Source organism: Hordeum vulgare, chromosome 4H, assembly GCF_904849725.1.
Source record: "Hordeum vulgare subsp. vulgare chromosome 4H, MorexV3_pseudomolecules_assembly, whole genome shotgun sequence".
Classification (NCBI taxonomy): domain Eukaryota; kingdom Viridiplantae; phylum Streptophyta; class Magnoliopsida; order Poales; family Poaceae; genus Hordeum; species Hordeum vulgare.
In genome coordinates this window covers 520,240,990-520,257,538 of record NC_058521.1, presented here as the reverse complement: position 1 = coordinate 520,257,538, position 16,549 = coordinate 520,240,990, and positions in this window count along the sequence as shown.

Sequence of the window (16,549 nt, the reverse complement as noted above, 5' to 3'; positions counted from 1 at the left end):
TGGTGGTGATGATCTACTCCTGCAGGGCTCCGCCCGAGCTCCACAGAAATCCGATCTAGAGGTAGAACTATCTGGTCTAGGGTTGAGTTGCACGTGGCAAAAGTTGTCTCAAGTCAGCCCTAAAACACCACTATATATAGGAGGGAGGGGGAGGGCTAGCCTTGAGGGACAAGCCCTCACGGGTGCGCCAACCAAGGGGAGGACGAGGACTCCTCCTCCAATTCGGTTTGGGAAGGAGGATTCCTCCTCTTCCTTCCCACCTCCCTCTTTCCCTTTTTCTTTTATTTTTCTTTGGTATTTTCTTATGTGGCGCCATGGGCCCCTTGGGCTGACTCCACCAGCCCACTAAGGACTTTGTGGCGCCACCCTAGTGCCTTGGGCTCAATCCCGGGTAGGTGGGCCCCTCCCGGTGAACACCCGGAACCCATTCGTCACTCCCGGTACACTGCCGGAATTGCCCGAAACTTTCCGGTGACCAAATTAAACCATCCTATATATCAATCTTCGTTTCCGGACCATTCTGTAAACCCTCGTGACGTCCGTGATCTTATCCGGGACTCCTAACAACATTCGGTAACCACACATATAACTCAACTATACTAAAACATCGTCGAACCTTAACTGTGCACACCATGCGGTTTCGAGAACTATGTAGACATGACCCGAGGCATTCCTCGGTCAATATCCAAGAGCGGGACCTAGATTCCCGTATTGGATCCTACATATTCTCTGAAGATCTTATCGGTTGAACCTCAGTGTCAAGGACTCATATAATCCTGTATGTCATTCCGTTTGTCCTTCGGTATGTTACTTGCCCGAGATTCGATCGTCGGTATCCGCATACCTATTTCAATCCCGTTACCGGCAAGTCCCTTTACTCGTTCCGTAATACAAGATCTCGTGACTTACACTTAGTCACATTGCTTGCAAGGCTTGTGTGTGATGTTGTATTACTGAGTGGGCCCCGAGATACCTCTCCGTCACACGGAGTGACAAATCCAGTCTTGATCCATACTAATTCAACGGACACCTTCGGAGATACCTGTAGAGCACCTTTATAGTCACCGAGTTACGTTGTGACGTTTTATACACACAAGGTATTCCTCCGGTGCCAGTGAGTTATATGATCTCATGGTCATAGGAATAAATACTTGACACGCAGAAAACAATAGCAATAAAATGACACGGTCGCATGTACATAGTTTGGGTCTAGTCCATCACATGATTCTCCTAATGATGTGATTCCGTTATCAAGCGACAACACTTGTCTATGGTCAGTAAACCTTGACCATCTTTGATCAACGAGCTAGTCAGCTAGATGCTTACTAGGGACGGTGTTTTGTCTATGTATCCACACATGTATTTGTGTTTCCAATTAATACAATTGTAGCATGGATAATAAACGATTATCATGAACAAAGAAATATAATATTAACTAATTTATCATTGCCTCTAGGGCATATTTCCAACAGTCTCCCACTTGCACTAGAGTCAATAATCTAGTTGGCATCACCATGTGATTTTAACGAATCCAACACCCATACAGTTCTGGGGTTTGATCACGTCTTGCTCGTGAGAGAGGTTTTAGTCAGTGGTTCTGAATATTTCAGATCTGTGTGTGCTTTACAAATCTTTATGTCATCTTATGGATGCTGCTACTACGTGCTATTCGGAAAGACTGCAAATATCTACTCTACTATACGAATCCGTTTTACTACTCAGAGTTATTCGGATGAGTGTCAAAGCTTGCATCAGCGCAACCCTTTACGATGAACTCTTCAACCACCTCCATAATCGAGAAAAATTCCTTAGTCCATTAGTTACTAAGGATAACTTTGACCGTTGTTTAGTGATTCAATCCTGGATCACCCTTTGTACGCCTTGACAAACTCATGGCAAAGGCACTCATCAGGTGCGGTACACAGCTTGGCATACTTTAGAGCCTACGGCTAAGGCACACAGGACGACCTTTGTCCTTTCTCTTTCTTCTGTCGTGGTCGGGCTTTGAGTCTTACTCAAATTCACACCTTACAACACAGCCAAGAACTCCTTCTTTGCTGATCTATTTTGAACTCCTCCAAAAACTTGTCAAGGAATGCATTTCATTGAAAGTTCTATTAAGCGTTTTGATCTATCACTATAGATCTTGATGCTCAATGTTCAAGTAGCTCTATCCAGGTTTTCCTTTGAAAAATTCCTTTCAAACAACCCTTTATGCTTCACAGAAATTCTACATTACTTCCGATCTTCAATATGTCAACCACATATACTTATCAGAAATTCTATAGTGCTCCCACTCACTTCTTTGGAAATACAAGTTTCTCATAAACCTTGTACAAACCCAAAAGCTTTGATCATCTCATCAAAGCATATATTCCAACTCCGAGATGCTTGGACCAGTCCATAGAAGGGTCGCTGGAGCTTGCATACTTGTTAGCATCCTTTGGATTGACAAAACCTTCTGGTTGTATCACATACAACCTTTCCTCAAGGAAACCGTCGAGGAAACAATGTTTTGACATCCTATGTGCAATATTTCACAAACAATGCAGCAATTGCTAACATAATTCCAACAGATTTTTAGCATCGCTACGAGTGAGAAAGTCTCATCATAGTCAACTCTTTGAACTTGTCGGAAACATCTTTGCGATAAGTCGAGCTTTTCTTAATGGTGACTTTTCACCATCATCGTCTGTCTTCCTTTTAAAGACCCATCTTTACTTAACAGCCCTACGACCATCAAGTAGTTCTTACAAAGTCTACACTTTCTTTTCATACATGGATCCTCTCTCGGATTTCATGGCCTCCAACCATTTGTCGGAATCCGGGCCCACCATCGCTTCTCCATAGCTCGTAGATTCATTATTGTTCAACAACATGACCTCTAAGACAAGGTTACCATATCACTCTGTAGTAGTACGCGACCTCGTCGACCTACGAGGTCTGTAGTAACTTGATCCGAAGCTCAATGATCACCATCATCAGTTTCCACTTCAATTGGTGTAGGTGCCACAGGAACAACATAGTGCACCCTGCTACACACTGGTTGAAGTGACGGTTCATTAACCTCATCAAGTTCCACCACCCTCCCACTCAACTCTTTCGAGAGAAACCTTTCCTCGAGAAATGACCCGTTTCTAGAAACAAACACTTTGCTTCCGGATCTGAGATAGGAGATGTACCCAACTGTTTTGGATATCCTATGAAGATGCATTTATCCGCTTTGGGTTCGAGCTTATCAGACTGAAACTTTTCACATAAGCGTTGCAGCCCCAAACTTTCAAGAAACGATAGCTTAGGTTTCTCCAAACCATAGTTCATATTGTGTCATCTCAACGGAAATATGCGGTGCTCTATTTAAAGTGAATGCGGTTGTCTCTAATGCATAACCCATAAACGATAGTGGTAATTCGATAAGAGACATCATAGTATGCACCATATCAAATAGGGCGTGGCTATGACGTTCAGACACACCATCACACTATGGTGTTCTAGGTGGCATGAACTGCGAAATAATTTCGACATTGTCTTAACTGTGTACCAAAACTCGTAACTCGGATATTCATCTCTATGATCATATCGTAGACAGTTTATCCTCTTGTCACGATGATCTTTACTCTGAAATAGCTTTGAACATTTCAATATTTCAGACTTGTGATTCATCAAGTAAATACTCCTGTATCTACTCAAGTCGTCAGTGAAGTAAGAACATAACGATATCCACTGTGTGCCTCAGCACTCATTGGACTGCACACATCAAAAATGTATTGCATCCAACAAGTTACTTTCTTGTTCCATGTGGTATGATTTTGCATGTCTCAAGTGATTCAAAATCAACTGAGTCCAAATGATCCATCTGCATGGAGTTTCTTCATGTGTTTATACCAACATGACTCAAGCGGTAGTGCCACAAGTAAGTGGTACTATCATTATTACTTCGTATCTTTTGGCACCAATATTATGAACATGTGTAACACTACGATCGATTCAATAAACCGTTGAAGGTAATTATTCAAGAAAATAGAATAACCATTATTCTCTTTAAATGAGTAATCGTATTGCAATAAACACGATCCAATCATGTTCATGCTCAACACAAACACCAAATAACAATTATTTAGGTTTAACACCAATCCCGATGGTAGAGGGACCGTGCGATGTTTGATCACATCAACCTTGGAAACACTTCCAACACTTATCGTCACCTCGCCTTTAGCTAGTCTCCGTTTATTCCGTAGCTTTTATTTCGAGTTACTAATCACTTAGCAATCGAACCGGTATCTAATACCCTCGTGCTACTAGGAGTACTAGTAAAGTACACATCAATATCATGTATATCAAATATACTTCTGTTGACACCGCCAGCCTTCTCATCTACCAAGTATCTAGGGTAGCTCCGCCTCAGTGACCGTTCCCCTCATAATAGAAGCACTTAGTATCGAGTTTGGGTTCAATCTTAGATTTCTTCATTAGAGCAGCAACTGGTTTGCCGCTTCACGAAGTATCCCTTCTAGCCCTTGCCCTTCTTGAAACTAGTGGTTTTACTAACCATCAATAATTGATGCTCCTTCTTGATTTCTACTTTCGCAGTGTCAAACATTGTGAATTGCTCAAGGATCATCCTATCTATCCTTGATATGTTATAGTTCATCACAAAGCTCTAGCAGCTTACTGGTAGTGACTTTGGAGAACCATCACTATCTCATCTGGAAGATTAACTCTCACTTGATTCAAGTGATTGTTGTACTCAGACAATCTGAGAACATGCTCAACGATTAAGCTTTTCTCCTTTACTTTGTACACAAAGAATCTTGTCGGAAGTATCATACCTCTCAACAAGGGCACAAGCAGGAAATCTCAATTTCATCTCTTAGAACATCTCTTATGTTCCGTGACATTTCAAAACGTCTTCGGCGCCTTGCTTCTAAGCCATTAAGTATTATGCACTGAACTATCATGTAGTCATAAAAAACGTGTATGTCTGATGTTCGCAACATCCACAGACGACGCTCGAGGTGCAGAACACCGAGTGGTGCATTAAGGACATAAGCCTTCTGTGCAGCAATGAGGACAATCCTCAGTTTTACGGACAAAGTCCGCAAAGTTGCTACTATCATCTTTCAACTCAATTTTCTCTAGGAACATATAAAAAACAGTAGAGCTATAGGGCAAGCTACATCATAATTCGCAAAGACCTTTTGACTATGTTCATGATAATTAGAGTTTAACTAATCAAATTACTTAATAAACTCCCACTCAAAAAGTACATCTCTCTAGTCATTTGAGTGGTACATGACCCAAATTCACTAACTCAAGTCCGATCATCACGTGAGTTGAGAATAGTTTCAATGATAAGCATCTCTATGCTAATCATATCAACTATACGATTCATGCTCGACCTTTCGGTCTCCTATGTTCCGAGGCCATGTCTGCACATGCTAGGCTCTTCAAGTTTAACCCGAGTATTCCGCGTGTGCAACTATTTTGCACCCGTTGTATGTGAATGTTGAGTCTATCACACCCGATCATCACGTGGTGTCTCGAAACGATGAACTGTCGCAACGGTGCACAGTCGGGGAGAACACAATTTCATCTTGAAATTTTAGTGAGAGATCACCTTATAATGCTACCGTCGTTCTAAGAAAAATAAGGTGCATAAAAGTATTAACATCACATGCAATTCATAAGTGACATGATATGGCCATCATCTTGTGCTTCTTGATCTCCATCACCAAAGCACCGGCATGATCTTCTTTTCACCGGCGCCACACCATGATCTCCATCAAAGTGTTGCCATCGAGGTTGTCATGCTACTTATGCTATTACTACTAAAGTTGTGACCTAGCAATATAGTAAACGCATCTACAAACACAAACTTTAGTTTAAAGACAACCCTACGGCTCCTGCCGGTTGCCGTAGCATCGATGTGCAAGTTGATATTAACTATTACAACATGATCATCTCATACATCCAATATATCACATCACATCATTGGCCATATCATATCACAAGCATACCCTGCAAAAACACGTTAGATGTGCTCTAATTTGTTGTTGCATGTTTTACGTGGCTGCTATGGGTATCTAGTATGATCGCATCTTACTTACGCAAAAACCACAACGGAGATGTGCAAATTGCTATTTAACCTCTCCAAGGACCGCCTCGGTCAAAACCAATTTAACTGAAGTTGAAGAAACAGGCACCCATCAGTCATCTTTATGCAACAAGGTTGCATGTCAATCGATGAAACCAGTCTCTCTAAGCATACGAGTTATGTCGGTCTGGGCCGCTTCAATCCAACAGTACCACTGAATCGAGAAAAGACTAAGGAGGGCAGTAAATCAAACATCACCGTCCACAAAACCTTTTGTGTTCTACTCGAGATAACATCTACGCATGAACCTAGCTCATGATGCCACTATTGGGGAACGTTGCATGGGAAACAAAAATATTCCTACGCACACGAAGACCTATCATGGTGATGTCCATCTACGAGAGGAGATTTGGATCTATGTACCCTTGTAGATCGCACAGCAGGAAGCGTTAAGAAACACGGTTGATGTAGTGGAACGTCTTCACGTCCCTCGAACTGTCCCACGAACCGTCTTGCGATCCGTCCCACGATCAGTTCCAATCTAGTGCCGAATGGACGGCACCTCCGCATTCAGCACACGTACAGCTCGACGATGATCTCAGCCTTCTTGATCCAGCAAGCAAGATGGAGAAGTATATGAGTTCTCCGACAGTGTGATGGCGCTCCGGTGGTGGTGATGATCTACTCCTGCAGCGCTCCGCCCGAGTTCCGCAGAAATCCGATCTAGAGGCAGAACTATGTGGTCTAGGGTTGAGTTGCACGTGGCAAAAGTTGTCTCAAATCAGCCCTAAAACACCACTATATATAGGAGGGAGGGGGAGGGCTAGCCTTGAGGGACAAGCCCTCAAGGGTGTGCCGGCCAAGGGGAGGAGGAGGACTCCTCCTCCAATTCGGTTTGGGAAGGAGGAGTCCTCCTCTTCCTTCCCACCTCTCTCTTTCCCTTTTTCTTTTATTTTTCTTTGATATTTTCTTATGTGGCGCCATGGGCCCCTTGGGTTGACTCCACCAGCTCACTAAAGACTTGTGGCACCACCCTAGTGCCTTGGGCTCACTCCCGGGTGGGTGGGCCCCTCCCGGTGAACACCCGAAACCCATTCGTCACTCCCGGTACACTGCCGGAATTGCCCAAAACTTTTCAGTGACCAAATGAAACCATCCTATATATCAATCTTCATTTCCGGACCATTTCGGAAACCCTCGTGACGTCTGTGATCTTATCCGAGACTCCAAACAACATTCGATAACCACACATATAACTCAACTATACTAAAACCTCGCCGAACCTTAAGTGTGCACACCTTGCGGTTCAAGAACTATGTAGACATGACCCGAGGCATTTCTCGGTCACTATCCAATAGCGGGACCTGGATGCCCAAATTGGATCCTACATATTCTCCAAAGATCTTATCGGTTGAACCTCAGTGTGAAGAATTCATATAATCCCGTATGTCATTCCCTTTGTCCTTCGGTATGTTACTTGCCCGAGATTTGATCGTCGGTATCCGCATACCTATTTCAATCTCATTACCGACAAGTCTCTTTACTCGTTCCGTAATACAAGATCTCGTGACTTACACTTAGTCACATTGCTTGCAAGGCTTGTGTGTGATGTTGTATTACCGAGTGGGCCCCGAGATACCTCTCCATCACACGGAGTGACAAATCCCAGTCTTGATCCATACTAACTCAACGGACACCTTCGGAGATACCTGTAGAGCACCTTTATAGTCACCTAGTTACGTTGTGACGTTTGATGCACACAAGGTATTCCTCCGGTGCAAGCGAGTTATATGATCTCATGGTCATAGGAATAAATACTTGACACGCAGAAAACAATAGCAATAAAATGACACAATCAATATGCTATGTACATAGTTTGGGTCTAGTCCATCACATGATTCTCCTAATGATGTGATCCCGTTATCAAGCGACAACACTTGTCTATGGTCACGAAGCCTTGACCATCTTTGATCAACGAGCTAGTCAACTAGAGGCTTACTAGGGACAGTGTTTTGTCTATGTATCCACACATGTATTTGTGTTTCCAATTAATACAATTATAGCATGGATAATAAATGATTATCATGAACAAAGAAATATAATAATAACTAATTTAACATTGCCTCTAGGGCATATTTCCAACATTACCGGCAAGTCTCTTTACTCATTCCGTAATACAAGATCTCGTGACTAACTCTTTAGTCACATTGCTTGCAAGGCTTGTATCTGATGTTGTATTACCGAGTGGGCCCCGAGATACCTCTCCGTCACGCGGAGTGACAAATCCGTGTCTTGATCCATGCTAACTCAACGGACACCTTCGGAGATGCATGTAGTGTACCTTTATAGTCACCCAGTAACGTTGCGACGTTTGATACACACAAGGCATTCCTCCGGTGTCAGTGAGTTACATGATATCATGGTCATAGGAATGAATACTGAACATGCAAAAAACAATAGCAACAAAATGACACGTTCACATGCTACGTTTATAGTTTGGGTCTCATCCATCATATCATTCTCCCAATGATGTGATCCCGTCATCAAGTGACAACACTTGTCTATGGTTAGGAAACCTTAACAATCCTTGAGCAACAGGTTAGTCAACTAGAGGCTCACTAGGGACACATTTTTGTCTATATCTTGTGGATCAACTAGCAAATAATTTACCAACATGGAGAGGGGCCTCACTACCAAAAAGTGGCAGACTGCTATTGGTCCAATCGGTTCTTTGTGCCATCCCAATACATGCTCTTATGGCCCTTGAGCTACCATCAAAGAAATTATTGGCCTTGGAGAAAATTTGTCGTGGCTTCCTATGGAGCGCAAAGAGGGAGGCCCATGGTGGTAACTGCTGAGTAGCTTGGGAGCAGGTTTGTACACCACACTGGGCCGGTGGTCTTGGCATTCCAAACCTGCATTGGTTGAATGTCGCACTCCAGGCACACTGGCTTTGGTTGCGACGTACGAATGTAGACAGTCCATGGGTGGAGTTTGACATAAAGGTCAAGAGTGAAGCACGAGCAATTTTCCAGGCAGCAACAACGGCAACCATCGGAAAGGGTGACACTATACAATTCTGGGAAGACAGATGGCTTCATGGCAACCGGGTTCAAGATGTGGCACCCAACATATATGAGGTGATTGCCCCAATAAAGGGGGCCTCACAAACAGTGCGACAAGCCCTTCAGGACAACAATTGGGCGAGGGATGTTGGACCTAACCTCGGGCTACAGAACATTGAAGAATACTTGATGCTATGGGACAGAGTGGCCGAGGTGGAGTTGCATGAGGAGAGGGAAGTGTTGGGGAACGTCGCATGGGAAACAAAAAATTTCCTACGCGCACGAAGACCTATCATGGTGATGTCCATCTACGAGAGGGGATTTCCGATCTACGTACCCTTGTAGATCGCACAGCAGATGCGTTAATGAATGCGGTTGATGTAGTGGAACGTCCTCACGTCCCTCGATCCGCCCCGCGAACCGTCCCACGAACCGTCCCGCGATCCGTCCCACGATCTAGTGCCGAACGGACAGCACCTCCGCGTTCAGCACACGTACAGCTCGACGATGATCTCGGCCTTCTTGATCCAGCAAGAGATATGGAGAGGTAGATGAGTTCTCCAGCAGCGTGACGGCGCTCCGGAGGTTGGTGGTGATCTAATCTCAGCAGGGCTCCGCCCGAGCTCCGCCGAAACGCGATCTAGAGGTAAAACCGTGGAGGTATGTGGTCGGGCTATCGTGGCAAAAGTTGTCTCAAATCAGCCCTAATAGCTCCATATATATAGGAGGAGGGGAGGGGACGCCTGCCTTGAGGCTCAAGGAGCCCCAAGGGCTGCGCCACCAAGGGAGGAGGAGTCCTCCTCCAATCCTAGTCCAACTAGGATTGGAAGGTGGAGTCCTTCTCTCCTTTCCCACCTCCTTTCTTTTCTTTTCTCTTTGATTTTCTATCTATGGCGCATAGGGCCTTCTTGGGCTATCCCACCTGCCCACCAAGGGCTGGTGCGCCACCCCCAAGGCCTATGGGCTTCCCCGGGGGGGCTGCCCCCCCCCCCCCCCCGGTGAACACCCGGAACCCATTCGTCATTCCCGATACATTCCCGGTAACTCCGAAAACCTTCCGGTAATCAAATGAGGTCATCCTATATATCAATCTTCATTTCCGGGCCATTCCAAAAACCCTCGTGACGTCCGTGATCTCATCCGGGACTCCGAACAACATTCGGTAACCAACCATATAACTCAAATACGCATAAAACAACGTCGAACCTTAAGTGTGCAGACCCTGCGGGTTCGAGAACTATGTAGACATGAACCGAGTGACTCCTCGATCAATATCCAATAGCGGGACCTGGATGCCCATATTGGATCCCACATATTCTATGAAGATCTTATCGTTTGAACCTCAGTGCCAGGGATTCATATAATCCCGTATGTCATTCCCTTTGTCCTTCGGTATGTTACTTGCCCGAGATTCGATCGTCAGTATCCGCATACCTATTTCAATCTCGTTTACCGGCAAGTCTCTTTACTCGTTCCGTAATACAAGATCCCGCAACTTACACTAAGTTGCATTGCTTGCAAGGCTTGTGTGTGATGTTGTATTACCGAGTGGGCCCCAAGATACCTCTCCGTCACACGGAGTGACAAATCCCAGTCTCGATCCATACTAACTCAACGAACACCTTCGGAGATACCTGTAGAGCATCTTTATAGTCACCCAGTTACGTTGCGATGTTTGATACACAAAAAGCATTCCTCTGGTGTCAGTGAGTTATATGATCTCATGGTCATAGGAACAAATACTTGACACGCAGAAAACAGTAGCAACAAAATGACACGATCAACATGTTATGTCTATTAGTTTGGGTCTAGTCCATCACGTGATTCTCCTAATGACGTGATCCAGTTATCAAGCAACAACACCTTGTACATAGTCAGAAGACCCTGACTATCTTTGATCAACTGACTAGCCAACTAGAGGCTTGCTAGGGACAGTGTTTTGTCTATGTATCCACACATGTATATAAGTCTTCATTCAATACAATTATAGCATGGATAATAAACGATTATCTTGATACAGGAATTATAATAATAACTATATTTATTATTGCCTCTAGGGCATAATTCCAACAGTCTCCCACTTACACTAGAGTCAATAATCTAGCCCTCACATGACCATGCGAATTACATTGTAATAAATCTAACACCCATACAGTTCTGGTGTTGATCATGCTTTGCCCGTCGAAGAGGTTTAGTCAGTGGGTCTGCTACATTCAGATTCGTGTGCACTTTGCATATATTTACATCCTCCCCTTCGATGTAGTCGCGGATGAGGTTGAAGTGTCGTTTGATCTGTCTGGTCTTCTTGTGAGACCGTGGTTCCTTTCCTAAGGCAATGGCACCCGTGTTGTCACAGAACAAGGTTATTGGATTCAGTGCGCTTGGCACCACTCCAAGATCTGTCATGAACTGCTTCATCCAGACACCCTCCTTAGCCGCCTCCGAGGCAGCCATGTACTCCGCTTCACATGTAGAATCAGCTACGACGCTTTGCTTGGAACTGCACCAGCTTACCGCACCCCCATTAAGAATAAATACGTATCCGGTATGCGACTTAGAGTCATCCGGATCTGTGTCAAAGCTTGCATCGACGTAACCCTTTACGGCGAGCTCTTCGTCACCTCCATACACGAGAAACATCTCCTTAGTCCTTTTCAGGTACTTCAGGATATTCTTGACCGCCGTCCAGTGATCCATTCCTGGATTACTTTGGAACCTGCCTGCCATACTTATGGCCAGGCTAACGTCCGGTCTAGTGCACCGCATTGCATACATGATGGATCCTATGGCTGAAGCATAGGGGACGATGCTCATATGCTCTCTATCTTTATCAGTTGCTGGGCACTGAGTCTTACTCAATCTCGTACCTTGTAAAACTGGCAAGAACCCTTTCTTGGAATGTTCCATTTTGAACCTCTTCAAAACTTTATCAAGGTATGTGCTTTGTGAAAGTCCTATCAGGCGTTTCGATCTACCCCTGTAGATCTTAATTCCTAGAATGTAAGAAGCTTCTCCTAGGTCCTTCATAGAGAAACGTTTATTCAAGTAATCCTTTATGCTCTCCAAAAACTCTACATTGTTTCCAATCAGTAATATGTCATCCACATATAATATTAGAAACGCCACAGAGCTCCCACTCACTTTCTTGTAAATACAAGATTCTCCAACCACTTGTATAAACCCAAATGCTTTGATCACCTCATCAAAGCGTTTATTCCAACTCCGAGATGCTTGCACCAGTCCATAAATGGATCGCTGGAGCTTGCATACCTTGTTAGCATTTTTAGGATCAACAAAACCTTCGGGTTGCATCATATACAACTCTTCCTTAAGGAAACCGTTAAGGAACGCCGTTTTGACATCCATGTGCCAGATTTCATAATCGAAAAATGCAGCTATTGCTAACATGATTCTGACGGACTTAAGCATCGCTACGGGTGAGAATGTCTCATCGTAGTCAACTCCTTGAACTTGTGAAAAACCCTTTGCCACAAGTCGAGCTTTATAAACAGTCACATTGCCGTCAGCGTCCATCTTCTTCTTAAAGATCCATTTGTTCTGAATAGCCTTGCGGCCCTCAGGTAGTACTTCCAAAGTCCACACATTGTTTTCATACATGGATCCTATCTCGGACTTCATGGCCTCCAGCCATTTGTTGGAATCTGGGCCCACCATTGCTTCTTCATAATTTGCAGGTTCATTGTTGTCTAACAACATGATTGACAAAACGGGATTACCGTACCACTCTGGAGCAGCACGTGGTCTCGTCGACCTGCGTGGTTCAGTAGGAACTTGAACCGGAGTTTCATGATCATCATCATTAACTTCCTCCTCAACCGGCGTCGCAACGGCAGGGGTTTACCCTTGCCTTGCGCCACCATCCAGAGGGATGAGAGGTTCGACAACCTCATCAAGTTCTATCTTCCTCCCACTCAATTCTCTCGAGAGAAACTCCTTCTCGAGAAAATCTCCGTTTTTAGCAACAAACACTTTGCCCTCGGATTTGAGATAGAAGGTGTACCCAACTGTCTCTTTTCGGTAACCTATGAAGATGCACTTTTCCGCTTTGGGTTCCAGCTTTTCAGGCTGAAGCTTTTTGACATAAGCATCACATCCCCAAACTTTAAGAAACGACAACTTTGGCCTTTTGCCATACCAGAGTTCGTATGGTGTCGTCTCAACAGATTTTGATGGTGCCCTATTTAAAGTGAATGCAGTTGTGTCTAATGCATAACCCCAAAACGATAACGGCAAATCGGTAAGAGACATCATAGATCGCACCATCTCTAATAAAGTACGATTACGACGTTCGGACACACCATTACGCTGTGGTGTTCCAGGCGGTGTCAACTGTGAAACAATTCCACATTGTCTTAAGTGAGCACCAAACTCGAAACTCAGATATTCACCCCCACGATCAAACCGTAGGAACTTGATCTTCTTGTTACGATGATTTTCAACTTCACTCTAAAATTGCTTGAACTTTTCAAATGTTTCAGACTTGTGCTTCATTAAGTAGACATAACCATATCTACTCAAATCGTTAGTGAAGGTGAGAAAATAACGATATTCGTCGCGTGCCTCCACGCTCATCGGACCGCACACATCGGTATGTATGATTTCCAACAAGTCACTGGCATGCTCCATTGTTCCGGAGAACGGAGTTTTAGTCATCTTGCCCATGAGGCATGGTTCGCACGTGTCAAGTGAATCAAAGTCAAGTGACTCCAAAAGTCCATCGGTATGGAGTTTCTTCATGCGCTTTACACCAATATGACATAAGCGGCAGTGCCAAAAAATATGGCGCTATCATTGTTAAATCTAACTCTTTTGGTCTCAATGTTATGTATATGTGTATTATCACTATCAAGATTCAATATGAACAATCCTCTCACATTGGGTGCATGACCATAAAAGATGTTACTCATAGAAATAGAACAACCATTATTCTCTGACTTAAAAGAGTAACCGTCTCGCAATAAACAAGATCCAGATATAATGTCCATGCTCAACGCAGGCACTAAATAACAATTATTCAAGTTCATAACTAATCCTGATGGTAACTGAAGTGAAATTGTGCCGACGGCGATTGCATCAACCTTGGAACCATTTCCTACGCGCATCGTCACTTCATCTTTCGCCAGCCTTCGCCTATTCCGCAGTTCCTATTTCGAGTTGCAAATATGAGCAACAGAACCGGTATCGAATACCCAGGCACTACTACGAGAGCCGGTTAAGTATACATCAATAACATGTATATCAAATATACCTGATGTTTCTTTGGCCGCCTTCTTATCAGCCAGATACTTGGGGCAGTTGCGCTTCCAGTGACCCATACCCTTGCAATAGTAGCACTCAGTTTCAGGCTTAGGTCCAGCTTTGGGTTTCTTCGTCGGATTGGCAACAGGCTTGCCGCTCTTCTTTGAATTACCCTTCTTCCCTTTGCCGTTTCTCTTGAAACTAGTGGTCTTATTCACCATCAACACTTGATGCTCTTTACGGAGTTCAGACTCTGCGACTTTCAGCATCGCAAACAACTCGCCGGGTGACTTCTTCATCCCTTGCATGTTGTAGTTCAACACAAAGCCCTTATAGCTTGGCGGCAGTGATTGAAGAATTCTGTCAGTGATAGCCTCTTGCGGGAGTTCAATCCCCAGCTCAGCTAGACGGTTTGAGTACACAGACATTTTGAGCACATGTTCACTGACAGACGAATTCTCCTCCATCTTGCAAGCATAGAATTTATCGGAGGTCTCATACCTCTCGATCCGAGCGTTCTTATGAAAGATAAACTTCAACTCCTGGAACATCTCATATGCTCCATGACGCTCAAGGCGACGTTGAGGTCCTGGCTCTAAGCCATACAAGACAGCACATTGAACTAATGAGTAGTCCTCCTTACGTGTTAACAAAGCGTTCTTAACATCTTGGTCAGTCGTAGCGGGTGGTTCATCTCCTAGCGCAGCATTAAGGACATAATCCTTCTTCCCAGCTTGTAGGATCAACTTAAGATTACGAGCCCAGTCTACAAAGTTGCTTCCATCATCTTTCAACTTAGCTTTCTCTATGAACGTATTAAAATTCAGGGTGACTGTTGTGTGAGCCATGATCTACAACACAAATATATTCGAAGTGTACTTAGACTATGTTCAAGATAATTAGAGTTTAACTTAATCAAAATACTTGCTAAACTCCCACTCAAAAAAATACATCTCTCTGGTCATTTGAGTGGTTCATGACCCACTTACACTAGCTCAAGTCCGATCATCACGTGAGTTGAGTATAGTTTCAGTAGTACGCATCCCTATGCTAATCATATCAACTATATGATTCATGACCGACCTTTCAGTCTCATGTGTTCCGAGGCCATGTCTGCACATGCTAGGCTCATCAAGCTTAACCCGAGTGTTCCACGTGTGCAACTGTTTTGCACCCGTTGTATGTGAACGTTGAGTCTATCACACCCGATCATCATGTGGTGTCTCGAAACGACAAACTGTAGCAACGGTGCACACTCAGGGAGAACACAATTTCGTCTTGAAATTTTAGTGAGAGATCACCTCATAATGCTACTGTCGTGCTAAGCAAAATAAGGTGCATAAAAGGATTAACATCACATGCAATTCATAAGTGACATGATATGGCCATCGTCACGTGCTCCTTGATCTCCATCACCAAAGCACCGGCACGATCTTCTTGTCACCGGCGCCACACCATGATCTCCATCAACATGTTGCCATCGGGGTTGTCGTGCTACTCATGCTATTACTACTAAAACTACATCCTAGAAAAATAGTAAACGCATCTGCAAGCACAAATGTTAGTTTAAAGACAACCCTATGGCTCCTGCCGGTTGCCGTACCATCGACTGACAAGTCGATATTATATTTTACAACATGATCATCTCATACATCCAATATATTACATCACATCGTTGGCCATATCACATCACAAGCATACCCTGCAAAAACAAGTTAGACGTCCTCTAATTTGTTGTTGCATGTTTTACGTGGTGACCATGGGTATCTAGTAGGATCGCATCTTACTTACGCAAACACCACAACGGAGATATATGAATTGATATTTAACCTTATCCAAGGACCTCCTCGGTCAAATCCAATTCAACTAAGGTTGGAGAAACCGACACTTGCCAGTAATCTTTGAGCAACGGAGTTACTCGTAGCGATGAAACCAGTCTCTCGTAAGCGTACGAGTAATGTCGGTCCAAGCCGCTTCAATCCAACAATACCGCGGAATCAAGAAAAGACTAAGGAGGGCAGCAAGACGCACATCACCGCCCACAAAAACTTTTGTGTTCTACTCGAGATTACATCTACGCATGAACCTAGCTCATGATGCCACTGTTGGGGAACGTCGCATGGGAAACAAA